The 27,670-nt window shown below is 43.0% G+C and overlaps 1 protein-coding gene across 4 annotated transcripts in view; it reads right to left on the bottom strand.

Annotated features, from left to right (window-relative positions):
* SHANK1 (SH3 and multiple ankyrin repeat domains 1) overlaps positions 1 to 27,670 on the bottom strand; it is a 656,518-nt gene that overhangs the window by 458,622 nt on the left and 170,226 nt on the right. Inside the window, exon 1 of one of the 4 annotated variants that reach the window (XM_068241410.1) lies at positions 2,746 to 2,817. The exons of the other annotated variants lie outside the window; for them this stretch is intronic. The gene's annotated coding sequence lies outside the window, so the exon portion shown is untranslated. Of the gene's footprint in view, positions 1 to 2,745; positions 2,818 to 27,670 lie in introns of those variants that run through there. 4 annotated transcript variants of the gene reach the window in all.

Raw genomic sequence — 27,670 nt, 5'->3', positions numbered from 1 at the left:
AGACGATGAAATCTGGCCTTCAGAGCCATTAAATTTGGCTCTCAAATGGGTTTCTCACTTTGCATTACGTTTGGCCCTCTCTAGACCACCAGGGAAGCAATATGAGGGAGGTAGGGGGAAACCACTAAACACTAGGTAAATGTATAGGGGAGGGTGGAGGTCTCTAGACACCAGGGAACTGTATAGGGGAGGGAGGAACACTAGGCACCAGGGAACTGTATAGGGGTTGGAGGAGGGCCAATAGAAACCAGGGAACTTTATAAGGGAGGAAGGTGGCCAGTAGACATTAAGTTTGGCCCACGACTAGGTCCTAGTGTACAATTTCGGCCCACTTTGCATTTGAGTTTGACATCCCTGTAATAATGGGATTGCAAAGGTGATGATTCACTAAAATTTCATTACTGGATACCTTAAAGTGAACCTGAGCCAAAGCTCAGGTCAAAAAGGAAATACTTACATAAGAAGAGGGAAGCCTCTGGATTTTCGCCCCGCCACTGCTCGCCGGGACCATCCATCACCATCTGGGGCTGCTCTCCTCTTCTGGCACAAGTTGCTCTGGCTTATTGCGCAGGCGTGGCCATACTCATGCAGGCACAGTACTGCTGACTCGTGCCTGAAGAGGAGCATGGCCCCTGATGTACCCCTTGACAAGACCTTGTGGGGGTCCGCTCCTGGCAACAGGGACCAGAGGTTAGCATGGGAAGACTCATTAGGATCCAGAGGCTTCTCTCTTCTTAGGTACAGTGGACAAGCCATGGAACATTTTTATTGCCCTTTTCTCCTGAGGGACTCAAAGCACTGGGACCTGCTCTATAGGCAATAGCAGTTTTAGGGAGGCCCAAGGTCTCCTACTGAATAGGTGCTGGCTTACTGTACAGGAAGAGCCAGGATTTGAACCCTGGTCTCCTGTGCAGAGCCCTTGACCAATACACTATCCAGCCACTGTAAGTATGTGCTTTCATACCTGAGGTTCACCTCAGGTACACTTGAGGGATTATGGGAAGTGTAGTTTTGTATCCAGCAGGCATTTGGTGCTAGAGTCCGGAAAGTGTATGGGAGGTTTTCTAGCAGCGTGATAAGTCAGTGACAGTTGCGGCTGTTTCAGCACCACATCCTCCTCCACAATATCTTCTATCATCTCCCACGTTACCTCACCTCTCCCCCAGTGCAGTTAGCACTGATTTCCTGTAAAGGTGAAGGAGACACATGAGGGCTGCAGTACCTCAGACTGAGAGAATTCCAGTGATTTCATTATCATTTAATCCCTTTCTTTCATTCACATCTAGTCTTTCTATCTCACTCCATTCAAGCTCATCGCTTCCCACGAACAGAGTAAGAAATCACCTGTCTCGACGCTCGGATAAGGAAATGGATGCTTTGGTAAAATGCTACTGAAGTGTTATTTCTATTAGCTGCACGATCAGCCCATAAATGTCAACAGCCTTAGCTGGAATCTCTGATCTCATTGGTTCAGCCTCATATCAAAGACTATTCCATCGTTTCCATGCAGGAAAACACACTCTCAACTCCAACAAAAAAAACCCAAAGGAGTACTTTAAGTAAACTTAGAAGGAACACTATCGAATAACATGTTTTTTTTTCTTTTTTTAAATTGAGATAAAAAATGTTTGGAAAGTGCTGCTAAGTCCCGATGTCCTTTGAATGCATATTTACACCTCACTGAAGCTAACTGATATCATTGCCCCTACAGGACAAATTATCAGATTGACTCCTAATTAAGCAATCGTGAGCAAATAAAGGAGAGAAAGTTCTGACAATGTTGATCGGCAAAGTATCAGTTAGCTGCTAAATGAGGTAAAAAGCTTGAGCATTCACCCTCCCAGTACCTTGAATAATAGTCAGATGCTTTTAGCTGTTCATTTCATGCTGTGTTTAATGCTTTATACCATGGATGAAATTTGAGTATAATACCACTTTGCTGCAACCATCACAGTCCATTTGTAAAGCACACTAGGTTTTCCAATTAGAATGCCCAACACATTGCTAATGCAAAAGCAAATCAGGAGTTGGTAGTGAAGAAAAAGTCTGTTTTTGTTTTCTTGTGGATTGACCTGTCCTGTGAGCAGATTCATGTCACACCAATAACAATGTCAATAAAAATGACTACACACAAATAAAACAAATGTCACCGGGCCAGAGAGTCACGCTACGATTTATTCAGGCTGAACTACCAGTTGCCTGAACTTCTCTATAATGCCGCGATATGTCACAGTTGTTCCCTATAAACCTTTCTATAATGCTGTGTAAACAAGACTTCCCTAGAATAGATCACAGAGGCTTAGCAATGAATGTGAATGCTGCTCTAACAATCGCAGCTCAGGCTCCAGTCTATCAACTGTCCATAGAGACAGCCTGATCTACAACACTGACGTCTCTATGCTGGCTTTCCATTGTTGTCATACACTCCACAGGGATAATGGCACTTGCTGTATTGCTTTGACAGACCCCCCAAAAAAGAAAAGAAAGAAAATACTCTATCGGGTTGCTGCAGGATCAGATCTGTAAATCCTACTAAATACATAAAACAAACAAAAAAAACTGTGCTATGATTGGACACATGGGGGAGACCAGAAGCTGAAAAAGACTTTTGTATAGTGTAGTAGTATAGATTACTGGATGCTTTGACTTAGAGTGAACCTCCGGACTAAAAATCTACTCAGCAGATCTGAAAAGGCTTGGTGTTTCTTTAACAGTTTAACAGCATCAGAACTTTGTTTTTCTTACCAAAGCATCATTTTTAGCTGCATTTTTAGCTAAGCTCCACCCATCAAAGAGACCTGCCCAGGCATTTTTTCCCTGATGCTGTGCAAAGCATGATGGGATTTCCTATGTTGTTATTCACGTTGCCTAGCAACTGGGAGGGGTGATCAGCACAAAGGACAGTTGGAACTGTGTCTCATGCTCCCTGTCACCTCCTTTCAACCAAAAATATGGCTGCCCTTATGAAATCATGCCTGTTCTTTTAAAACAGGGTGGGTAAGAGATTATATTACCTATCTATTTTAATTAACATAACTAATGTAACTTAATAACAGTATGTTTGTTTAGGCTGGAGTTCCTCTTTAAGTAGGAACTCCAGTGAAAACAATGTAATAAAAAAAAAGTGCTTAATTTTTACAATATATATGTATAACTGATTTAGTTAGTGTTTGCCCATTGTAAAATCTTTCCTTGATCATTTATCACATGGTGACATTTTTACTGCTGGCAGGTGATGACAGTGGAAGTAACTGCTGCTTGCTTTTTTGGCAGTTGTAAACAGTTGTAAACAGTAAAACAGCTGTTATTTCCCACAGTGCAATAAGGTTCACAGACAGGAAACTGTCAGGACATCACACTGTGGAAGAGGTTTCACCACAATATCAGCCATACAGAGCCCCCTGATGATCCGTTTGAGAAAAGGAAAAGATTTATCATGGGAAAGGGGGTTTAGCTCTTGATTGGGATGAAGTTCAATTCTTGGTCATGGTTTCTCTTTAGAGCCTACCCAAACTGAAACGTGACATGATGAGATAAACATGGGTTTGTATTAATCTAATCCTACTTGGTGAGTCTGAAGTGAATCACCTAAGCAGAGGGAAGGCTCTGGGTCCTATAGAGCCTTCCCGTTCCTCTCCTGTTCCCCTCGTTCCACCGCTGGCTTTTCCGTGCAAATCTCCCACCGCGGGGGGCTTCAGAAGTCTTCGGAGTGCCCCCAAAGAAGGGCGGCTCTGTACTGCGCATGTGCAAGAGAGAGGCCCGTCTTCTTAAAGAGAATCTGTATTGTTAAAATCGCACAAAAGTAAACATACCAGTGCGTTAGGGGGCATCTCCTATTACCCTCTGTCACAATTTCGCCGCTCCCCGCCGCATTAAAAGTGGTTAAAAACAGTTTTAAAAAGTTTGTTTATAAACAAACAAAATGGCCACCAAAACAGGAAGTAGGTTGATTTACAGTATGTCCACACATAGAAAATACATCCATACACAAGCAGGCTGTATACACCCTTCCTTTTGAATCTCAAGAGATCATTTGTGTGTTTCTTTCCCCCCCTGAGGGGGGAGTGCATAGCAGAACCACAACACTGAAGAACTTGGCAGCCTTCCAGACACAGGCTGACAAGTCTGACAAGGGAAAGATACATTGATTTATTACAGAGACTGTGATAGTACAAAGTGCTGCAGTAAGCCAGAACACATTAGAATAGCTTTTGGAACTTGTAGGATGATAAAAAACAGGATGCAATTTTTGTTACGGAGTCTCTTTAAGCACTCAGCCTCCCGAAGACTTCTAAAGCCTCCCGCAGCATTGGTCGGAGACTGCTAATGGGGGAGCCATTGGTGGAACAATCAAACCAAGAGAGGAACAGGAAGGCTCTATAAGACCCATAGCCTTCCCTCTCCTTTGGTGAGTATCTGGATTTTTTTTTTCGCTTCAGACATCCTTTGTAGTTAAACTGTTAAAGTAAAACTGTAAAGTTCTTCAGCCACCTTGGCCAAATATGTCTTTGGCCCTCCTCAGGCAGCCTTCGGAAGTACTAGAGTAAGTCTGAAGATGAGCAGATCTGTATTGCGCACACGTAAGTCGCACATGTAAGTCCATGCTCACCCATGAACTGTAAGGATGCACCTGTTTTTGGAAGCCCTCAGGGACCAGAGTGGTTCTAAAGACTGAGAACATGGAGAGAGGACTGGGAAGGTTCTGTGCGATCCAGAGCCTTCCCTTTACATAGGTGAGTATCTAACAATTTTTATAGCTCGCTTTACATTTACTTTAAAGAGGAACTCCAGTGAAAATAATGTAATAAAAAAGTGCTTCATTTTTACAATAATTATGTATAAATGATTTAGTCAGTGTTTACGATTTACATTCTGACATTTATCACATGGTGACATTTTTACTGCTGGTAGGTGATTTCACTGGAAGAAGATGCTGCTTGCATTTTTGGCAGTTATTTTCCACAATGTCCAGTTCATCCAGTGATGTCAGTACCTCAGTGCTGTGAGGCACTGACATCACACTGTGGGAGGGGTTTCATCACAAAATCAGCCATCCAGCCCCCCCTCCCCCCCCCCCCAATGATCCGTTTGAGAAAAGAATAGATTTCTCATGGGAAAGGGGGTATCAGCTACTGATTGGAATGAAGTTCAATCCTTGGTTACGGTTTCTCTTTAACGCGCCTATTAACAGTGCAATTTTATCAGACAACCGTCCTTCCGATACAATAATTGCGAAAGCAAATGAATCTGATCATTTCAGATAAAATCAATCCGCAAAAGGGGTCAATAATCCAATCGAAAATATAATCATTTGTAGTCGATGGACAACATGAACAGTCTCCAGTTTGATCGCAATTATCAGATTTGAAGGTCGATGGTTCACGAAAATAGTACCGTTAATGGGTATGAAACAGCTTTTATGCAGAATCGCCTGGATTCCACCGCTGTTGAAATTACATGAAATAGCATGCAGATGCGAATTCTTGCGCGTTTTTTTCCACTAATTCGCATGCGAATTCCCATAGGTGAGGGTATATGCAAATTTAACCATGTCACTGCCTGTTTGAAGTTACATTGGTACCTATGCGAATTCGCATGAAAATTCGCATACCATAGCCGCATGCGAATTTCCTATTAAATACATTAGCGGCGATTCGCATGCATTCCACTCGCAGGCGAATTCGTTGGCTCTTTTGTGCGTTTTTTTACCGCTGAAAAAAACGCACCTCCACAACGCTACAGTGGAAACAGGCCCATCCCCTTGCATTACATGTGCGAATCCGCATGCGTTGGACGCATGCAGATTCGCGATAGTGGAAACGAGCCCTAAGTGTATGTTTAGTGTTATGTTCTGTGTTATTACTCTACTCTATGGTAGTTTCCGGTCCCTTCTTTTATTCCTGTGTGATAGACAAGTAAAGCCTTTCCTACAAAATCCTGCTCGATAGTGTACCGTCAGGTGTTCAGATAAAGTTAATAATGGGCGGAGGGGTATATTTAGCGTTACAGTGATTGGTTAGGGTTAGGTGACTGATGGAATATTTGTTCAAACACCAACAAAAAATACTATCACAAACCCAAAATGGCAGACTATCAAAAACATTGCTCATACTCTGCTCATCAATATCTGAAACACTCTAACTACTCTGAATCCATACATACTGTTTTTTTCTTTTTGGAAAAAGCAATTGGTTTGTCACGTAGATATCACTGAAAGTGACTTTCAATTATGTATATTTTTATATGCTTAATTTACATAGCCCAGCTGTATGACATGTCCTTCTAGTGGTCATTTGCATACCAGACAGTGGACTGACCTCTGCAGAATGTCATCTGCATTTGATCTGCTCTACTTTTTAAGATACCAGAAATGTTTTGGTTTTTTTACCTAAGGCAAACAGCATAAAAGACATTAAAAAGACAGAACTAAATAAGGTTTATTTTGTCACTCAAACTGCCATTTTAGTATCCTATCAAAGCTCGGCTATATCTGAACCTGGTCCTGTCCTGAACTCTCTCCACTCAAGTGGGACAAAAGACCTAGAAGTCCTAAAAAAAAAAAAAAAAAAAAAAAAAAAAGACGGCAAGTTTGTGAAGCCATTTTTGTTGCTGATCATCCAATATAGACGGTTTTTAATAGACCGCCAGGGGGGTTAATGCAAGAACAAAAGTGCCATCGCTTGATCAAGTTTTTAAAGAGAATCTGTACTCTAAAATTCTTACAGTAAAAAGCATACCATTCTATTCATTATGTTCTCCTGGGCCCCTCTGTGCTGTTTCTGCCACTCCCTGCTGCAATCCTGGCTTGTAATTGCCATTTTTATGCAGTGTTTACAAACAAAAGACATAGCAAGTGATAGGCTGAGAGTAGCTCAGTGTGTGAGTCATACAGTGTGTGCAGGGCGCCTGGAGAGGGTGTGTATATCTTCTTTCCAATCACAAGCAGCACAGCACATTCCAGCCTGACTGCCTGAGCCCGACAGACCCGACAGAGGAGAGAAGATTAGATCATATAACAGAGATAACACAGCCACTGTGCAAGTAGGAAAGGCTGCAGTTAGACAGAGCACATTAGAACAAGTATAGGAACTTATAGGATAGAAGAAATAAGGATGAACATTTTGTTACAGAGTCTCAATAAGAGACCATAATCAAAATGAAGCATAAGGCACACACAGAAACGTAACTAGAATTCACTGGGCCCCCCCTGCAAAACTTTGGATGGGGCCCTCTCCCCCACTTTCCGCACAGGTGAACTGAGAACCAATGTTTTTCACTTGGTTAGTGCACACTTGAATGTGTTTTCCCCATGTACATAAAAACTGACAGCAGTGAAGCACTGAGAGCGTTTTCTCCATCAATTACATTAGCTTCTGTGATATTTTCACACATACAGATACACAAGGCCTGTAGAAAAACGCACACAGAAAAAGCGCTCCCAGCCTCGGCTTATTACACTCACTCTGTCCATCTCTGATTGAGTAGAACTGGCTCTGCAGATTTCTCCAGCATCACTACAGTACACAGCACTTGGGGAGGGGGTGGAGAGGTTGGGGGCTGGGTGCTATACACAAGAGCCTGCTGCACACTGAATAGGGACTGTCTACAAAACTTTGTCTACAAAACTTTGTATGATTCCTTATCAGTGGCTGAGCAGAGAGAAAGGATTTTCTCTCCGTGCCCTTAGTTGTCAGTCTCTCAGGACAGGGAAAATAAACTTCTCCCCCACATGGCCCCCTGCAGCTTATGGGCCCCCCTGCGGCTGCATATCTTGCAGAGTCTATTGTTACGCCCCTGGCACAAACACAAACCATCCACACTCATTCATACCTATCCCCTTTCTGAGACTTAATAACATTTTACCAAACGTTCGCCCCTTTTACTAGATCTTGCCCTCCATTGATGACCTCGCTGCCAGGGCTACATTTCTGGAAAGGTCACAAAGGCCCGGGGCCTTTGCCCAAGGGTGCAGCTAGGCATGGAAAGGAATTGCCGAGTATGGAAGAGAAGGCTGCAAAATGGAAAAGGTAGAATGTAAATTGGGAGCAACATATGGAATAGCTGTGCATGACAGAGAGGGACTGCTGTACATGGATCTTACACACATAAGAGGAGGCTGCGCATGGAATAGAAGCAGCACTGGTGTACATAGATAGAGATCAACAAGAAAGTTGGCCTGGGGTGTAGAGAGCATAAAGCCGGCCTTACTGACCTCCGTGTTTTGTGGGAGAATTTTCCTATAAAGCAATCCTCTTCCATACTTCCCAACTTTTTGAGAAAGAGGGACACTTAAGCCACACCCCTGTCACACCCCTGATCACACCCCCATCACACCCCTAGTCACGCATACCATAAAGATTTCATAATAAAAATATGTTGTTTTATAATTCAAACCACACTGGTCCTTTCTTTCCTGGTTCATTTTCCTTCATATTAACATTATAAAATTAGTAATATATCAATTTAAAGGAGAAATTATATATTTACATAAAACGAGGAACTAAGTCCTGAAAGAGGGACAAATGAGAAGGAAAGAGGGACAGAGGGACAGGGCTCCCAAAGAGGGACAGTTGGCCCAAAGAGGGACAGTTGGGAGCTATGCCTCTTCTACTCATCATCCTACTCTGCTAACCTGACCATCTTAGCCCAGCTTGCTCTCCATCGTGCTAGCAGTGGTTGGGAGAAAGTTCATCAATCTCCCGGCCCTCGAGCTCCTGAAAAATGGACATTTGAGAGGTCCAGTCAATTAAATCTGGGCCCAGCGGATTGTTCCATTTCCTGTCAATCAAGCTTCTGGGCACAATAGCTGCTGACACCGTCACGTCATAACTGTTCTGGCTTCCCACATCGTCCCGAAGCCCTAGAAGTGACACTGTTTCTGAAAAGAAACAATCACTATTCAAGTGAGGTTTACAAAAACATTCTATGTTTTTCCTTTTTCTTCCAATAATTGCGCAGGACCACCACATGAATTTGTATATATATAGTTTGGCACCTCCTGATATATGCTATAGTTATTCCACCTTTAATGATAGGGTTTTTTTCCTCTAACCCATCCTTGTTCCTTTCACAGTGTAGAGAGGCTGGTGGTCTGCATCTGTCTTGTGGTTGGTCTCTCAGACAACCCAACTTTGTGGGTATCCTTTCTCCCTATTTGAGCCCCCCATATTGTATATGAATTGTATGCATTATAAGTAGATCTCAATTTTAGTTTTCTTTAAATGCGAGCACTATTTACCCCATTTAAGTATTTATTACACAATGATATGCCCTGAAGAAAAACCGGGAGAGATCTTAAGCACATTTCAGGATCTTGGGCGCTGCTGGGTGTTTGGTCCCCTGATGATGGCTGAAGGCGAAACCTGGTCGGGAAAGGAGAATGGGCAAACTCTATATCCACTGACTGTTGTCATTGGTACTGACTTGATGTGCACTTTAATGGAAGTAAGTGCAATATTGTCAATGCGAAACTATGCAAAAGGTTCCAGTGTGCATGGACCCACAATATGAGTTTATGTTTTAATATTCTTGTTTTAGAATTGTATAATAAACGACACCACCTTTATTATGAATCAAGCCAGACTTTGGTTTATTTATTTATGGTGGTGGCCACCTGTCCCCATTTTTGAGCACTGGGTGTCTGCAGGCTACACATAGGCTGGGATTTGAACAGACAGTGCCAAGAAACACATATTGCTTAGGTATTTGGTTTGGTTCAGCTGTCTGCTCTGGAGTCAATAGATTAATGTTTTGGAACCACAAGTTCTTCTTATTGCTTGTTGTTGTGTTTATGAGAATAACCTCACTATTAATTGTATTTATAAAAGGGCCAACATATTACACAGCGCTGCACAATAGATAAATGGGGTTAACATACAAAGTAGGACATGCAAGGAACTCACAACAAAACAAGACCATGCGCATGTCTTAGGTAACAGTAGTTCAGTGTCTTTGTTCACGACAGAGTCTGTTCTAGTCTTCAAGAAGGGTGTCAGACAGTGAGATTGCATAATCAAGCTGGAAACACTAGGGGAAGGGCCCTGCCAGAGGCGTACAATCTAAAGGGTGGGGGTAATAGGTACATCTATTGAAAGGGTGCCCAGTAGAATGTATTATGGCACTGACGTGGGGGAGGGAGGGGAGCGTGACAATGTGAGTCTTGAGGGCTCGTTTTAAGGCATTAGAGGTGAGGGTGAGTCTGATGGCTGGTGGGAGTTAGTTCCAGAGAGTGGGGGCAGCCCTTGTAAAGTCCTGCAATTGTGCATGGGAGTGAGATATGCGCAGTGCAAACAGGCGCGGGTAGTTTAAGGTTTGGAGGGGGCAGGCCGGTGTGTGCCTGTGGACAAGATCAGAGATGTAGGTTGTGCAGGTCCTGTGCACTGATTTGTAGGCCAAGCACAGTTGGTACATCAGTTTTTCTGTGCTTCGCCGGTGTCGAGATGCATTTTGTTTTATTTTATGAAAGGACTGTTTCTGTAATGATGCCACAATGTGCGTTCACGTCCCGGTCTCCTCTTTACAAATGCCAGGTCGCCTCAGGAGTTTATCCTTGTCCCAGTTTAATAGGTACCCCAGGCCCTGACAATCTTTCTGCATCGCAAGAACACTACGTCCCAGAAAAGACAAGCAGCACTGGGATCAGATGCTCCAATTTCCCTGCGACAATCATCATCAGCTAAATATAACCGCAGAGACCCATGATCTAAGGACCAGCATGCCAGAAAGAATCAATATGAAAAGCAGGCACCTACATGGCAATAGCATTTCTGGGGTCAGCGAAGGGTAACAGTGCATTCTGAAGTGACAGCTCAGTTAAAGAACATTCAAGTCAAATTCTTGCATTCCAAAGGGGGTTTAACTGAGCTGCTTTTCAAGCCTGGAGTGCAAGCAAATAAATTGTTTTCAATATGAAATGCTACAGCCTTCCATATTAAGGAAATAACAAGGTTAGTGCAAGCAAATATATTGTTTTAAATATGAAATGTTACAGCCTTCTATATTAACCCATTCGCGTTCCGTCGTTTTCACGTGAGAAATGTTCACCTCCCATTCATTAGCCTATAACTTTATCACTACTTATCACAATGCACTGATCTATATCTTGTTTTTTCCGCCACCAATTATAGGCTTTCTTTGGGGGGTACATTTTGCTAAGAGCCACTTTACTGTAAATGCATTTTAACAGGAAGAATAAGAAAAAAATGGAAAAATTCATTATTTCTCAGTTTTCAGCCATTATAGTTTTAAAATAATACATGCCTCCATAATTAAAACTCACGTATTGTATTTGCCCATATGTCCCGGTTATTACACCGTTAAAATTATGTCCCTATCACAACGTATGGCGACAATATTTTATTTGGAAATAAAGGTGCATTTTTTCCATTTTGCATCTATCACTATTTACAAGTTTAAAATAAAAAAAATATAGAAATATTTAATCTTTACATTGATATTTAAAAAGTTTAGACCCTTGGGTAAATATTTACATGTTTTTTTTTTATTTTATTATAATGTTTTTTTTTATAGTAAACATTTTATTTGGGTAGTTTTGGGAGGGTGGGAGGTAAACAATAGATTTATAATGTAAATGTGTGTTAATTTTTTTTTTCAGGTGTAGTATTACTTTTTGGCCACAAGATGGCGGCCATGAGTTTGTTTACATGACGTCACTCTAAGCGTAGCACACGCTTAGAGTGACGCATTGGGGAGGAGACAGCCAGAAAAAGCACAGCTTCCGAGAGAAGCTGTCGCTTTTTCAGCGGGGGAGAGGAATCAGTGATCGGGCACCATAGCCCGATACATTGATTCCGTGGCTACCGAATCCGCGGCCGGGGGGGCGCGTGCACGCGCGCGATCGGCCGCGGGAGCGCACGGTAGCGGGCATGGTTCCTGGACGTAGAAACTACGTCCAGGAACCAAAATAGGTTAAGCAAATAACAAGGTTGCCTCCACAATCACTGCAGTTTAGTACAGCTAAGAGATGGAACTGTTTCTAAATGGCGCAAGTGTTGGTTGAGAGACTGCTCTATTTGCAGGGCTCTTTAGCCCTTCAAGTTTTGTCTTTGACACACCTCTTTATGCTTGTGAAGATCAAAGAAGCTGGATAATGTCACCTCAACAACCCTCCCCCAGCCCAGGTGGAAAGGCACCATTGTGTGCTACATCAAAGGAGGAACACTTTGACACAATTCTTGAGGTTGCACATGTTTTTTAGGCTTAATTCACACTGCAAAACCCAAAGCTCTTTGCAATTTTGAAATGCAATTTTAAAGGAATATGCATTGTTGCACATTTCTTTAGGAAAAAGTGCTCTAAAAATGGTACAAGCAACAAGATTTCAGCTCTCTAAAGATGGAAAAGCTGCCGCAAGAACATTCTAATAGGGTGACATTACACTAGCGGTTGGCCAATTCAATAAGCGGAGCGCAATCGCCCTCAGTGTGAGCTAGCCCTTAAAGTGAACGCAAAGTGAAAAAAAAAGCTATGAGATAATGATTGTATTTATCCTCCTACTCCTTAAATTTACTTTATATATATATATATATATATATATATCCCATGGTTTTATTTTGTACTTAAACATTTACAAAGTAGATCGAATGTGTTCTTGCCTCTGCTCAATGACAGCCTATTAAGTGTCCTAGAATTAATATACATGAATGAATATACATGAACTATTGACCTTTTTCTATCACTCCCCTGCAGGGCCAGTTCTAGACTTTTTGCCACTTGAAGCAATACATTGTGAGGACGTTAGAACCTAATGGTATATAGGACCCTAACGCTCGACAAGAAGTATCTACATGACACCCTTCACTAGGTTGTGAAAAAAAGCTCATTGATCCTGTGGTAATTAAAGGTAATCTGACACTTATGTCTGGAGTAGAGCCAAAAGCATCAATATTCGATATGATTAGAAATTGAAATGCCACTATGTGTTAGAATTCTTAGCAAAATCAATCTTAGGCCTTTTATGTTTTTATATACAGCAGCCAGTGAACGGACTTAGAAGTAAAAGAAGAGCTCTGGTCAAGAAAGAAAAAACTTGGCAAGTGAGTTCCCAGAACGTCTACAGATCCTTACTTTCAGCAGGAACAGTGGCTCCCAGCATTTCCTTTCTATTTGTATGGCTCTTTATTGTAGAAACAAAAGCAGCGTCTCAATTGCTCTTTTTTTTTCTTTTTCTTTTTTTTTATAAAGCAACTGTGAATCCAATTCCCTGATGGTTGCCCTACTGCAGGCTGTTTAATGAGCTGCATTAGGCCATGGAGGTGACTGCACAATCCTGCACCTCTTCACAGCAGAAAATACTATGCTTGCTTACCCAATAAGCAGTATCCGCCGGGACCGCAAGGGACATAACAAAGCTTAATTAGCGCATTTAAAGCGGAAACAGGTTTTGTTATGAGGTGGAGAAAAAACAATGCTTTCATAATCAGAGAACCTTATCCAGTTGAGGCCGGATGTGTGAGGCGCACATACTTGTGGTGGCTGTTTTACAGCGAGCTACGTGTACTCTGACTAAATGGCACATACTATTACATATAATAATATTGCTAATGATTTTGTGGTTGCAAGATCCAAAGGCTTGTTTCCCATAGTCTTCACCTTCGCTTGGCCTTTGACACCATCAGTCATTTTCAAATTTTTCCTTGTCACTAGAGATCAAGGTAGTAAAACATTCTTGAATTTGTTCTTACCTATCTGGACATTCTTTCACATTCTCCAATAAAAACTCTTCCCTGTGCCCGCTGTCTGTTGGTGTACCAAAAGGTTCTGTTCCAGAACCCTTTCTCTTCTCCAGCTACATTCATGGCCAGGGACAATTAATATGCTTTTTTGGATTTCCAGAATCACCTCTATGCTGATGAAGCCTAAGTCTATCTCTCAGCTCCTGACTTTGTTGCACTATTATCTCGAGTCGCCAAATGTATGTAGTATGGGGTGGAGGGATGACAATTGAAGACAATGGCCTCAATTCACTAAGCTTTATCAAACACTTTATCAAACGTTTGATAATTTACCTCATGGGTCGAATCTAATTTTAAATTCACTAAAGTGTTATAGATTTATTAAACGCTTAATTGATAAAACATTCAATAAATAAATAACACCTTAGTGAATTCAAAATTAGATTTTACCCATGAGGTAAATTATCAAACGTTTGATAAAGTGTTTGATAAAGCTTAGTGAATTGAGGCCAATAAAGGGAGTTTGCGCATGGAAGGAGTGCTCTACATGGAGAATTCAAAGTTTCCATTTATATGAAAGTTTTTTATGGTTGTAATTCCTTATCAGTCAGGCTGGGTTCATATACGACACAGAGTGAAAGGCTGCGTTTTAGGTCATGTGACATGTGTTATGGTAATGTTGTGAGCTTTTATTTAGCATTTTAACTGCATTTTTGGTGCGTTTGCGATGTGTTTTTTGTGCATTTGCGCTTCGCATGTACAAAACGCATATGCGTTTTGTATGCTTTTCTGTGTTTTTTTTATATTTCAATTTATGCAAATCACTTGGAAGACTACAGAAAAACGCATATAAAAAAGCATGGAAAACGCATGAAAAACGCATACCATTGCGTTCCAATTGACTTTTTTATTTTGTGCATTTTGACAGTGTTCCTGCATAATATGCAACAAAACAAAACAGTGTTTTTGAAAACGCATAGAAAACGCATATGCATTTTTTCCTGCGGCCCAAAGACCTTCATTAGAGGCAAAAACGTTGCGTTTTCCACAACGCTAGTGTTACTGCTATGTGTGCACCTAGCCTCAGGATTAAAGCAAACCTGTGAGGTTTGCTATGCATCAATTTCGATACTTACCATGGGATGGAGAAGCCTCTGGATTCTCCTCCATCAGGCTGTTCAAGCACTGAGACCCTGAATAGCAGCCATACATTGCTTGCGCAATAGCAGAAACCCGCTCAGGCTTTGGGGGGGAGGGGGGGGGGAAACAAGCCCAAGGCTTTCCTCTACCTAAGTAAGCACCCATATTGGGCACTCTTTTTCCCTTTTCCCTACAGGTTTCCTTTAAAGGGAACCTCAAGTGAGAAGAAAATTGAGGCTGCCATATTTATTTCTTTTTAAACAATACCAGGTGCCTGGCGGCCCTGCTGATCGATTTGACTGCAGGAGTGTCTGAATAACACCAGAAACAAGCATGTGGCCAATGTAGTCAGATCTGACAATAATGTCAGAAACACCTGATCTGCTGCATGCTTGTTCAGGGTCTAGGGCTAAAAGTATTAGAGGCAGAGGATCAGCAGGAGAACCAGGCAACTGGTATTGCTTAAAAGGAAATAAATATGGCAGCCTCCATACACCACTTGCTTCAGGTTCCCTATAAGCTACAGACCCACTTAGTCCACACTTGAGAGAAACTGTCACTTTCATACCTAAATGTTAACTAGCTTGGCGGATGTGCTTTTTGTCCCTAGGCCTCCTCAAAGGCCTAGAGGACACGATCTGCGCATGGAGGAAAAACGTTGTAGCCATTTATTTAGGAAAGGGTTCTTTACAGTAAGAGTGATTAAGATGTGGAATGCATTGCCACAGGAAGTCGTTATGGCAAACTCTATACCTGCATTTAAAGGGGGCTTAGATGCTTTCCTTGCGTTGAAAGACATCCATGGCTACAATTACTAGGTAATGCCTAATAATGTTGATCCAAGGATTTTATCTGATTGCCATCTGGAGTCGGGAAGGAATTTTTCCCTTTAGGGGCTAATTGGACCATGCCTTGTAAGGGTTTTTTCGCCTTCCTCTGGATCAACAGGGATATGTGAGGGAGCAGGCTGGTGTTGTACTTTATACTGGTTGAACTCGATGGACGTATGTCTTTTTTCAACCAAAATAACTATGTAACTCTTTCAGGTAGAAAAAGAAAAAAAGCAACAAAGCCAAGTTATTTGTATGCTTAGCACTGTACATGCACATGTCTATCTCATCATGTCCCTTGTCACCTCGGTATCCTTTAAAAAAATAAATAAAAAATAGGCCATCAGCAACTACGGTACATTCGCTTTTCCTTCAGACACTGACATGCATGTAGCTGACTGCAGCAGAACGTGCTTTGCTTTGGAGCCCTGATCAGCACATGGACAATGTTGATTTACAAGAGGGTTTATCAACTCACGACTCCCAGGGCAGCCGTTTCTGGCATGCAATAAACGAAGATTGTAACATTGGCTCTCTATAGATCATTAACCCAGTTTTTAAACATTCAGAAGGATGAACAAGGAATCTTGGAGTTGATGTAAAACATCTGCTTGCGTCTAATAAGCAGGACAGGCGGATAACCGAGAGCCGGCCTATGAATAAGTCACCAGCTGTTAGCTTCTATTTCGGCGAGCTCCCTCCTAATGCCACACCACATTGGGAAGCTGCCGCCTCCACACGTGCCAGCGAGAGGCTGAAACTGGCGTCGTCCCAGCCTGGGCAGACATTCGGGTGGGAGATGAAATCCCTTTAAAGTCTTGTCTTCCTCTTATGCGATTAAAAATCTTTAGCCCAATTTATGCGTTCCGCTCCTCTCGCTGCTGTTGGGCTGCGCTGGCGTATTTCAAAAGGACTATAATCTTGCATTTTACAAAAAGGGGAAACACAGAATGCTTACTTTATAAAGAGTTTTTTTCTTTTCTCTGAAGGCGTCTGAGAGAATAAAGAAAACCAAATTCATTCATTCACATTCCAAGTCTGCACGTATAAATGGCTTTCACTTCACAAAATATCATAATAGAATTACTCTTCTGAGGTACATTATGATTTATTAGTAAGGCGCTGCCCTGTCGCTCCCAGGCAGCGATGTGCAAGGTATGCCTCACAGGAGCATTGTGGGAGACTAGTGATGTCATCTGCAACATGTATACTATGCAATGAGAAGGGGGCGGGACCAAACATACGTGGAATGTCACCAGACAGAGGATGCCAGGAAGACAAAACACCTTCTTCATGAGAAGTCCTGAAAGCTACAAATTTTAAAGGAACATTGCCAGGGCCGGATTTAGGCCTAAGCCACTGAGGCCATGGCCTAGAGCACCACAGGAGCAAGGGCACCAAAGCAGCAGGCTAAACTGGTGCAGCATTTGCAAGCTTGCAAATGCTGCAATGCAGGGAGATCGGGTGAGCGCCTGACTACAGTACTCTGCTGCTAGCCGCCTGTGCAGCGGCCATCTTGCTCTCTGTGCATGTTTGCATTGTGGCCGGTGGCTATGGACTTAGGCAGCATTGGAGACGGAAAGGAATAGGAAGGTTCTGCACTGGAGATGAGTGGAGAAATGAGCGACACTGATGGTTGCTGCAGTGTAAAGATGAGCTGGCTACCTATACTGAAAGGGGGTGGGAAAAGGAGGGATTAAGGGAGTCATCTGGCTACCTATACTAGAGGGAAAGGGGGGAGGGGTCATCTGGCTATCTATACTTGAGGGGGGGGGGGGTCATCAGGTTACCTATACTAGGGGGGAGGGGTCATCTGGCTACCTATACTGGAGGGAATGGGGAAGGGGTCATCTCGCTACCTATACTGAAGGGGGGTGGCTGGTGACAGTGGCCTTGGGCGGTAAAGAGTACAAATCCGGCCCTGAACATTGCTCTAGAAAATAGCAGCAAGAACAACAAGACACACAGAGCAGTGCTGACCGAGCTAGTACACAACTTCACCCTCCATTCATTTTATTGGATATTTAAAGGAATCCAAGGACCACTACAAACATTTTTGATGTTCTTTTAATGCGGTAGAGTGCAGGGATCATATTGATTTATTCAGACAGGCCTGCTCTGGTGAGACAGAAGAAGGAACGGACACAAGGCAAAGAATATGCATGTAGTCTGTGCTGTGCACAAATACAACGAACAACAACTACACATCAAAAGAAGAAGAAATTGAAAACACTGACACGCATGGATGAGACGATCACGGTAAGCTTGTTTCTATTCCGTGTACATCTAAAACCAATAAGAAAAGTCTACACTTTAAATAAATAATGCTGCATGCTCAGTTCTGTGGCCTGGCCATGGATTTCAGATCCTCTTAGCTGGTATGTGGTCTTTCATGTTAGTCTTCATGCCTGGTTTCCATAGTAGCCCAGAACTGGTAATTCCATATTGGGGATTTATCCACCATCCATAATCTACAGAATACACAGCATAGACTGAATACAATTATTCCTGCATCAAGAGAATCCTGCTGGTGATCCAACATCCATATTTACATATTACGCTTTGAATAAATTACTGTCACATTTTGCTCAGACAAGTGTTAATTTTGATTGAAGTTAATATTATGTAAAATCCTACAGTAGACATTATGATTTCGGGGTCCGCGTAGACCAGAAGGTTGTGTTTATCTGTGTAGAAGGTCCTTGATGTGTGAACTGGATGGTTGAGGCGCCATTCCCTTCAGACCATTGAACAGTGAGTGGAGAGAATCCTATGTGATCCTCATTATTTGTAATCATAATCTTGTTATCAGTTTCCTATCTTTGGGGAACTTTATCTGTGATCATGATACTGTGATATGGGGAGGAAGCAGGAAATTTCGGCACCTGCAGCTAATGGACTATTTGGGTGTCATTGACGCTAATGCAATATATCGGCTATTGGGCACCAAAAGCAGAAGTTTGGGTGCCTGATTAATAGCAGGCACCAGGCCCATCCGACCAACATTTTTTGGTTTGAGAATTATTGATTTGAAAATGGTTTTGAAATTTGTATTGAGAATCATCCTTTTGTAAATTATCGTTTTTATTTTTTTTTTTTATAATTTTTTAATTTGTTTTGAGAATTAAATAAATAAAATAATGAAATGTATTGTCTTAGCAATGTCTCTTTTTTTACATTATTTGCGGTGGAGGTCGGAGGCGTCAGGAGGGTAGGTTTTAGGGTTAGGTGTCAGGAAGGGGGGGTCTTAGGGTTAGGTATCAGGAATGTTTTAGGGTTAGGAATCGGGTGGGTCTTAGGGTAAGGCATCAGTTCATTTGTTTTGAAAATTACAACCTTACAGTTTTTTAATTTTTTTATGTTTTGCATTTACAAATGATTCGTTTTTGAAAATTACCATTTTGAAAATTGTGGTCTGTATTTACAAATGTTTAGCTTTTGAAAATTATTGTTTTGAAATGTATTGTTTTAAACATTATTAGGTTAAGAAGGGGTTTTTTAGGTTTATGTGTCAGGAAGGGGGGTTTTAGGGTTAGGCATCAGGCAGGGGGTCTTACTGGTAGGTATTAGGAAGGGGGGTTTTAGGGTTAGGCATTGGGGGGGTCTTGGGGTTAGGAGTCAGGAAGGTGAGGCCTAAGGTTAGGCATCAGGAAGGTGGGTTTTAGGGTTAGATGTCAGGAAGGGGGGTTTTAGGGTTATGGACCACCCGAAGACCCCCCCTGGTGGTGCCTAACCCTAAGATTTAGGGTTGGGCACCATCAGAGGGTTTTAGGGTTAGGCACCCCAGAGGTGGGTCTTAGGGTTAGGCATCAGTAGAGGAATGGTCCACCCTTCTTTCAAGCTGAAGGTGCAGGTGAGTATCTCATCTATGCCTAAAATGGCCAGAAATAGCCTGGCTATTACAAACTACTTTTAATATAATCCAGGACAGTCTTGTTGGATCATTGATGTTTTCCAGTGTTCTCTGAGGACTTTCATTTTGGAGGAACCTCAGTAAATAAGGCCTGTGTTAATCTGGAGGGGGGGAGAGGGAAAATGGTTTCCATGGAGACTCAGAACAATCAAAAATACGGAAGCTGTCATGACACTAATAGAACAAATCTCAGAGAGGGAAGGCATGTTACACGGGAAGTAACATGCACAGAACTAGTTAGTGAGGAGTCAGGGAATCTGTGGTTACCATGGCAACGGACCAGCTGTATTCCTGTAACACATGCTGAACACATTCACCCTTCCCCAATTGCTGCTCCGCTGTTCTCCACTACAGGGTGACTGACAGCTCAGCATCAATCGCCGGCGCCCCGGGGTCACCCATACAAAGGATGTAGCTGCAAGGTGACTGGGGAATGGAAGCATCTGGATGTTGTTTGCTTGCCAGGTAGAATAAGGCTACTGAACCTACTCAATAAGGACAGAGCCCTGTGAGAATGAAATAGCGAAAACAGAAAATCTGACAACCACATAAATATACATACAAAATAAACATTTTACCAAGACGATGCTGTAATAGTGAATATACAGCATGAATATGAATATGCGATGGTTCGCAAACTGCAAAGAATAGCTTCTGGAGAGCATAACTGAGATTTACTAAACATTATACCTGGAGGCTCAGCCTTACAGCCAGAAAAGTAGTATTGTCAAGAGAAGGTTAGCAATGGTTACATCCATGTTTCTCTTGACTGAGGTACACAGTGAGCCTGTGACACACTGCAGTGGACCTGCGTTGAAAATAATTATTTAAGTCACAGATTGAGACTCCCTGCACACTGCAAATCCGTTTTGCGATTCCAATTCCATTTCTGATTCCGATTAGCAATTCCGATTTTCCCTGAATACAATCAACAGAAAAACGGAGGAAAAAACGCAGCATGCAGTAACAATTAAAAATCGGAATTGGATGTAAAAAACAAATTTTAATCGGTTTTTACATCCGATTTCTATTCCGATTTTTAATCGTTACTGCATGCTGCGTTTTTTTCCTCCGTTTTTCTGTTGATTGTATTCAGGGAAAATCTGAATTGCAAATCGGAAACGGAATCAGAATCGGATTCGCAAAATGGATTTGCAGTGTGCAGGGAGCCTAAGAGAAGTCAAAAGCTCATGTATGCTACCCCTAGAAACAGGCTAGATTACACTTGGCTGAGGTCAAGGACCATCTCGTCCAAGAATCTCTTGTGTGAACAGAAGCCTGGCGACTTCACCTAAAGATCTAGCATGACTGATGCCCAAGCGCATTTTTTTGCTCCTCACCCACTCGCTGGAAGCCACAATGCCGTGCATCCTCCTCCTTCCATAGCATCTGACGTGTTGCTAGTCTCTAGGCTAGCAACCCGACTGTTCAGCACTCAACCCCGAAGTGTCACTTGAGGAATCGAGCCAAAATCCCTAGAGGCAACAGTAATCAAGCTTGCATACCTAGCTTAAGATTATGGAGGGTGTCATCATAAATGGGACTTGTTTAATTAGTATGTAGTAAAGATAAGTTCAACAACCGTATGTAAGTAGGGGATACTGGATATAGCATACATTTGAGGGTGAAGAGCTTACTAAATAGGTAGTGCCCGATTAATGAACGAGATAGGGATTGTAGGTTTGTTCCCTACCTGAATCTGTTCTTAAGTCGAAACACTGTGCCCTCTCTGTCTCCTGTAACTCCTCTGTGTCCCACTGTGCCTCCAGTGTTCCCCTCTGTGTTACCTCTGTTATCCCATGCCCTCAGTGTCCCCCTCTGTCCCCTATCATATCACCTCTGCCCCCTATGCCCTCAGTGTACTGCAGCAAAAATATCAATTTGCCGGTTTGAATTTTCTAAAAATTGATTTTCTCAAAAACTACAAGTTCTTTTTGAAAAAAAAAAAAAAGTGTCACTTGTTCCCACATAATTTGCACATTTTCAAGCCTTTCGTATCGACTTGTTTACTTGTCGTTTGTTAGTTGGGTGTTAGTAAGTCGGGGAGTACTTGTATTGCGCTTTATGCATTATATAACTGTGCCATTTAAAGCAAACCCGAAGCTCATATTTTTATTTCCAGTTACATAGCTATATATATATATATATATATATATATATATATATATATATATATATATATATATATCATTGCATCATACTGTCACAGTTGCACACTCTGTTTCTTAAGCTATAAAACAAAGCAGAAATAATGACCGGTGGCTCACCATTTCCGTTTCATTGGCCTAGATCGGTTACACAGCACAATACGGGGTGGCAATATGGACCGCCTGCTTCTACAAATAGAGGCTCGCTGGATCTATGAACGAGCGTATGCATTTCTGCCGCTTCGGCGGCGCCACTGAGCCCCCAGGACTTAACGAATCATTTGGTTTTTCGCCATTCCTTCCACTCTGATGTCTGTGGCACTCCCCCTGTGTTTGCGTGGGGTGTCCCACTGAGCTGTAGCTTTATGTCCTTGCTGTGCATTTATTACTCACAGCATTCTTGGGAGAAAGACTTGGTATCACCCTTGTCCCCCATACATTTTTGTTTCTCTTAATGCACTCATTTTGTGCTAAGCATGGCATTCTTTGTATTGGCTATGCATATTTATACAATGTGAAGATTGTTTGTTTATGGGACATCATATAAGCCATTTCAATACACCTTTTTATCCCCTTTTATGCAGCGTCATCATTTGATACACGCTTGATTGGTTTTGTCTTTTTATATATAGATTACCTGTACTGAGAACCTTGTATCTTTGAATTTGACTTGCATGGGCTCCATCTTCCCTCCCTCCTCTCCCCCCCCCCCCCCACTGGGGACGCAGTGTTTTTATGATTCCTGCGTTCCACGTGTGGGGGTCTGGGGGTGGGTCACAGCGCTTGCCCGCCCTCCTGCTTGCTGTCTCGAGCGCAGGTGATTTTGGCTTCCTGCTTCCGGCTGATGGGCGGGGGGCGTGGGGGCTGCTGGGAGCGTATGCATTTCTGCCGCTTCGGCGGCGCCTTCAAAAGGTCCTCGCTAATGTAGCGATTTCTCCACCATGCCTCCCTTGAGAAAGCTACCACAAGGATGTATGAGACCGCACACTAGCGATGTCGGGGAATGGGCGTGCAGCGGATCCACCCCTGTACCCACAGGGTATGGCGTACAATTTCTCCAAGATGATCCGGCACAGCTCTTTTAATCAGAGTCTGCCAGCGAAACATGTCGGGCTTGTTTGGCGTGGACATGCTTTGCAGCTAGATGCTGAGCCCCCTGCTATCTTGCCGGATCATGCCACACCTCGTGACCAAGTCACCGCAATAGGCTCCATTAGACCCATGGGATCCACCGTCATTGAAGTGAAACCTGCATCAAGGAACACGCTTGTGAGCCAACAACGTCGCTCACCATCTGCACGGTAGCCAATTTTGGCTGGATCCCTTACTTGTCTGATATCACAGATACCATCTTCCATATCATCTCAACACCTCAACATACTGGTGTCAACTTTGCTGATCGTGTGGCCAGCTTTGGACCACTGAGTGACACCTATACGAGGTATTTGGTTTGTCGAGATCCGTGTGGACGTTTGATATCATCTGGTCGGTAAGACAAGATAAAATTGATGCTGTGCATGCATGGAACATTGCCTCACTGGCTCATATTGGCTAATATTGCTGCATGTGCTTTGCTTTTTTCTGGCTTAGCTGCTAATAAGACATTCACCTGAAGGCATATATCCCTGTGGCCTAATATGCTGGAACTTTTTATTAACATCTTACAATTCCTTCCATAAACTAATGCTTATTGCTGCTACTAAGCTATGAGAACTTTGGGACACGCTCTTTAAACGGCCAAGTAATAACCAATTCAGCCTCTATTGGATAGTCCCCATGGACATTAAGATCTTCTGTTAGCTGGTCTGGTGTGTGAGCTGATCTGGTGTGTGAGTGTGAGGGCGCCGGTTTGACCACAGGGTGGCCACCTAGCAGTAATTATTTTTAACTGTAGTGATTTTGTGAGAGTGTGTTTGGATCAATAAAGTATTTTTTGATATTTTTGTAAATTATGTGTTGATTGTTAGTTCCACTCCCCTCATTTTCTCTATCCTATTGTTTATAATATCAGAAATAATGGCCCTTTGAACTTTCCTGCAGTAAAACTTTATCACAAGCTGTTTCTCACGGTTTCTTGGCTAACCCAAGGTGGGTTTTAAGAATCCTATTAGCACACAGAGTCTGGTTCTGCATATAATCACCAGCCTCTGTTACTATACTGTTCCCCCCCGGCCCCCCCTGCGCACTGCTGTTCCCCCAAAAGAAACCGCCATGCTATGACACCCAGCGTGTCGCTAGCAGGCTGTTTATATGTAGGCTGTCACTCTCCGCCTTTACCCTGCCTCCTCCATAGTGCCGCTCCCCGCCTGCGTCCCTTCCCTCCCCGCATTGGAGGGAAGGGACGCAGGCAGGGAGCGGCGCTATAGAGGAAGCGTGGGAGTGGCGGAGAGTGACATCCTGGATGTAAACAGCCTGGTAGCGACACGCTGCGTGTCGCTAGCATGGCGGTTTCTTTTGGGGGAACAGCAGAGCGCAGGGGGGGCCTGGGGGGGAAACAGTATAGTAACAGAGGCTGGTGATTATATGCAGAACCAGCCTCTGTGTGCTAATAGGATTCTTAAAACCCACCTCGGGTTCTCTTTAAGTGCTTCCGAAAACAGGACTGTATTTCACCACCCAGTGGGTCAAAGAGCTCAGAGAAGCTCTTTTGCATATATAACAACTGAAGTTTTTTAACTCTTCCTGCCCTGGATAACAATATGAGACTCTTTCATTTGTTACTAATGTTCTATTTCTTAGTTGTAATACAAATACAATGTATTATCGCATACGTTTATTTTCACTTCAGGTTTTCTGAAGTGAACCAAGGAAAAAAAAACAGTCCACGAGTCAACAAAGTACTTAATAAATGAGCCACGGAAGTGATACATCTTTACTGGGAATTACTAAAAGGCTTACACCGCAACAATCAATGTTTATAGCAGTTATATTGGGAGGGCAATTTCTCTTTAAGGAAATTGATCTTACCATAAAACACAGCCACCAAGGGAAGGATATCTTTAAACATCCACAATGAATAGAGTGCAAATCATCCCGATCTGCTTCCCTTTATGGCCACAAGATAGGTTAGTTTAATATGAGCAGCATTGACAGCCATACTATCCCAGGAAAATAAAACACACATTTATAAGTGGATAAATATTTGCTCTTCTTACATAACATATGTATTGTACTGTCCACATTTTATTTGCAGAAATTGGCTTCTCAGCCCCGGCCTGTTACACTGAACTGTCCTCAGCCAATCAGTGAGAAGCAAGAATCTGGGAGGGGAGATGACAAGCTTCCTTCACGTCGGGAATATACCAAATAGAGCCAGGCTGACTGAGATAAGTTTAATTGCAGCAGAAACATGTCTAATTATATTGGAATGCTTGCAATGCAGAGTCAGGTTCCTGGCTGCGTAATAAACACAGAGCAGTGGGTAAATGGAATTTTATGGCTGACAATCCTGCTTTAATTTGGGGAAATGTGTTAGATTGTAAAGCCAACTAGAGGTATATTCCTACCTACCTACCTGCTTTATAGGCAGACGATTGTCTCCCTACATTTATTGAGCATGCAGAGATTAAGTCTTCCATTCCTCGGCAGTCCCGAGAGCTATCAGGTCAGATTTCTACTCACTGACATGAGTAATTGCTAAAAGTGAGACTTTCATTTGTAAGGAAGCGGAGGGCAGAAATGATCCCAGAGGATTTATGGTCAGGACACATTTGTTCATAGTATGAGACTTGCACTGGGAGCTCGGTGTCCCTAATGAGGGAAGACATCCTGTGGTTTAGCTGACGAAATCAGCACTTTTCTAAAGTCAGTTCTTGACAGCTATTCCGCAGTTCTGATCATGTCAGGAGGCCACTCTTCCACGGACATTCAGTTCCTTGGTTCCCACACTGATTAGCTGGGGCAATGTCTGAGGCTGACAGTTACAATACTTGTACGGTGCAGCAACCGATACCCTGCCATAGGCTTTGTAAAGGTGCTTTCATAAGGGATAATGCTTAACCCTACTCCACCACCACCACCAATATAGAACCTTTACTGATGCTTAATCCTAGCCTGAGTCTCTAACCTTATTTACGGACGTTTAATCTTAACCTCCCCTTAAGTCTTTTACAGTGCCTAACCAGTTTCCTACCTCAATGTATAGAATTTCCTGATGTCCAACTATGACTTCCACCACAGTGTACAGACCTTACTGCTGCCCAAAAATGAGCTACAATGCAGTGTACAGACCTTCTTGACTGGCAACCCTAACCTCCAGCCCAGCGTACAGACCTTCCAGGTGCCAAACCGTATCCTCCACCCCAGTGTACAGACCTTTTAGATGCCCAACCATATTCTCCACCCCAGTATACAGACCTTCCAGATGCCCAATCATAGCCTCCACCCCAGTGTACAGACCTTCCTGATGACCAATCATATCCTCCACCCCAGTGCACAGACCTTCCGGATGCCCAACCATATCCTCCACCTCAGTGTAACATTTATGAACTATTGACCCTTTTTTTTCTCTTTCCTGCTCTCAGAAGCCGTTTTCTCCTAGGAAACTGTTTTATAGTTGGAATTTCTTATCAGTGAGGTTCACACTGTAGTCACTTCCTGTCTGAGTCAGCCACTTACATACCTGATATTTAACTCTTTCAGTCAGAGAAAGAAAAACAGGAATACAGCATAGTTATCAGTGTGCTAGGCACTGTACATACACATGTCTATCTCATCATGTCACATGTCACCTTGGGTATCCTTTTACCCTTACCATTAATCGTGCCTCTTACTCCCCTTCCACAATCTTTGTTGGCAGGTGTATCATTTGTATGGCAAGTGCCCAAATGTTACAATATGACACTGGTGGCCTGCACATTGCCCCACATTTCCATCTGGTCTATGGCAGCACCCAAAATCAACCATTCCTGAATTCGCCCGCTTAAATTATTACCAGGAAAAAATAGTAACAGGATATAACTTGTAAAAGCCATTAGCTAAACACAAAGGAACTTTTACATGAGGCTGTGAGGGTCCCCAAGGGGAGGCAAAGGAAGGGTTGTGAACATAAAGGTGGCCCCATCAAAGTTTTGTTGGAGGGCCCCATGATTTGTAGTAGTGTAGTAGGCCCATGTGCCATGGCTCCACCAAAACGGTACAGATCAGGGATCATATGAACACATTTCCATCTATGAGTGTGGTCGGGACATGTGCATCCAACCCTTGCCTTACTGACCTGGATTGCTTGCTCAGGCCTTGAGCATCCCTACTTCAAACACTCGTTCATTCTGGTATTCAGCTGTGTTCTATAGAAATTCCCCACCTTGCAGAGCCGGGACAAGGTCCTTCAGCACCCAAGGCTGAGACACCAAAGTATGCCTCTTCATCCTTCCCACCCCAACCGTCACACACTGATTGCTATTAGACTAAGAGGTTCCCCAGGGCCCCCAACACCTTAATCTCTAGTTATCTGGCTTGCAGTCACTGCCATGTATCCCCTTTTCTTATTTCTCTCTGCTTCAAACACAATATGGGATTGATAGCTGAGTGAGTTGTGCGCCCCCTCCTACACTGCGCCCTGAGGCTGGAGCCTCTCTCACCTCAGCCTTGGCCCGTTCATGGAAAATGGCTGCGTTAATCGCGGAGGAATATGTAGTCTCTAACAGCAGCTGACTGTTAACAACAGGGAAATGGCACGCGGTGTAGGAAAAAGTCAACAAGGTCGATATTTTTTCCTCCCGGTGGGAAAACCCACATTTCCCCCAATGCCTGCAATTCTTCATAGGGTGGCATTATGTGCAGTCTTTCCAAGTGTGAACCCTGCCTCGCGGCTGGTGCATTTCTCACCTCTGCTGCTTAACCTGGCCCTGTCCTATAGCCACAGATTGTGCATTAAAGCAGTAGGGACGGCCATACTATCCCAGGCAAAAAAGCATATGCATAAGTAGATAAATACTTATTCTACTA

The sequence above is a fragment of the Hyperolius riggenbachi genome, chromosome 6 (assembly GCF_040937935.1).
Source record: "Hyperolius riggenbachi isolate aHypRig1 chromosome 6, aHypRig1.pri, whole genome shotgun sequence".
Taxonomy (NCBI): domain Eukaryota; kingdom Metazoa; phylum Chordata; class Amphibia; order Anura; family Hyperoliidae; genus Hyperolius; species Hyperolius riggenbachi.
Note: the sequence above shows the minus strand (reverse complement) of the source record. Positions and strands in the feature narration are given on the sequence as shown.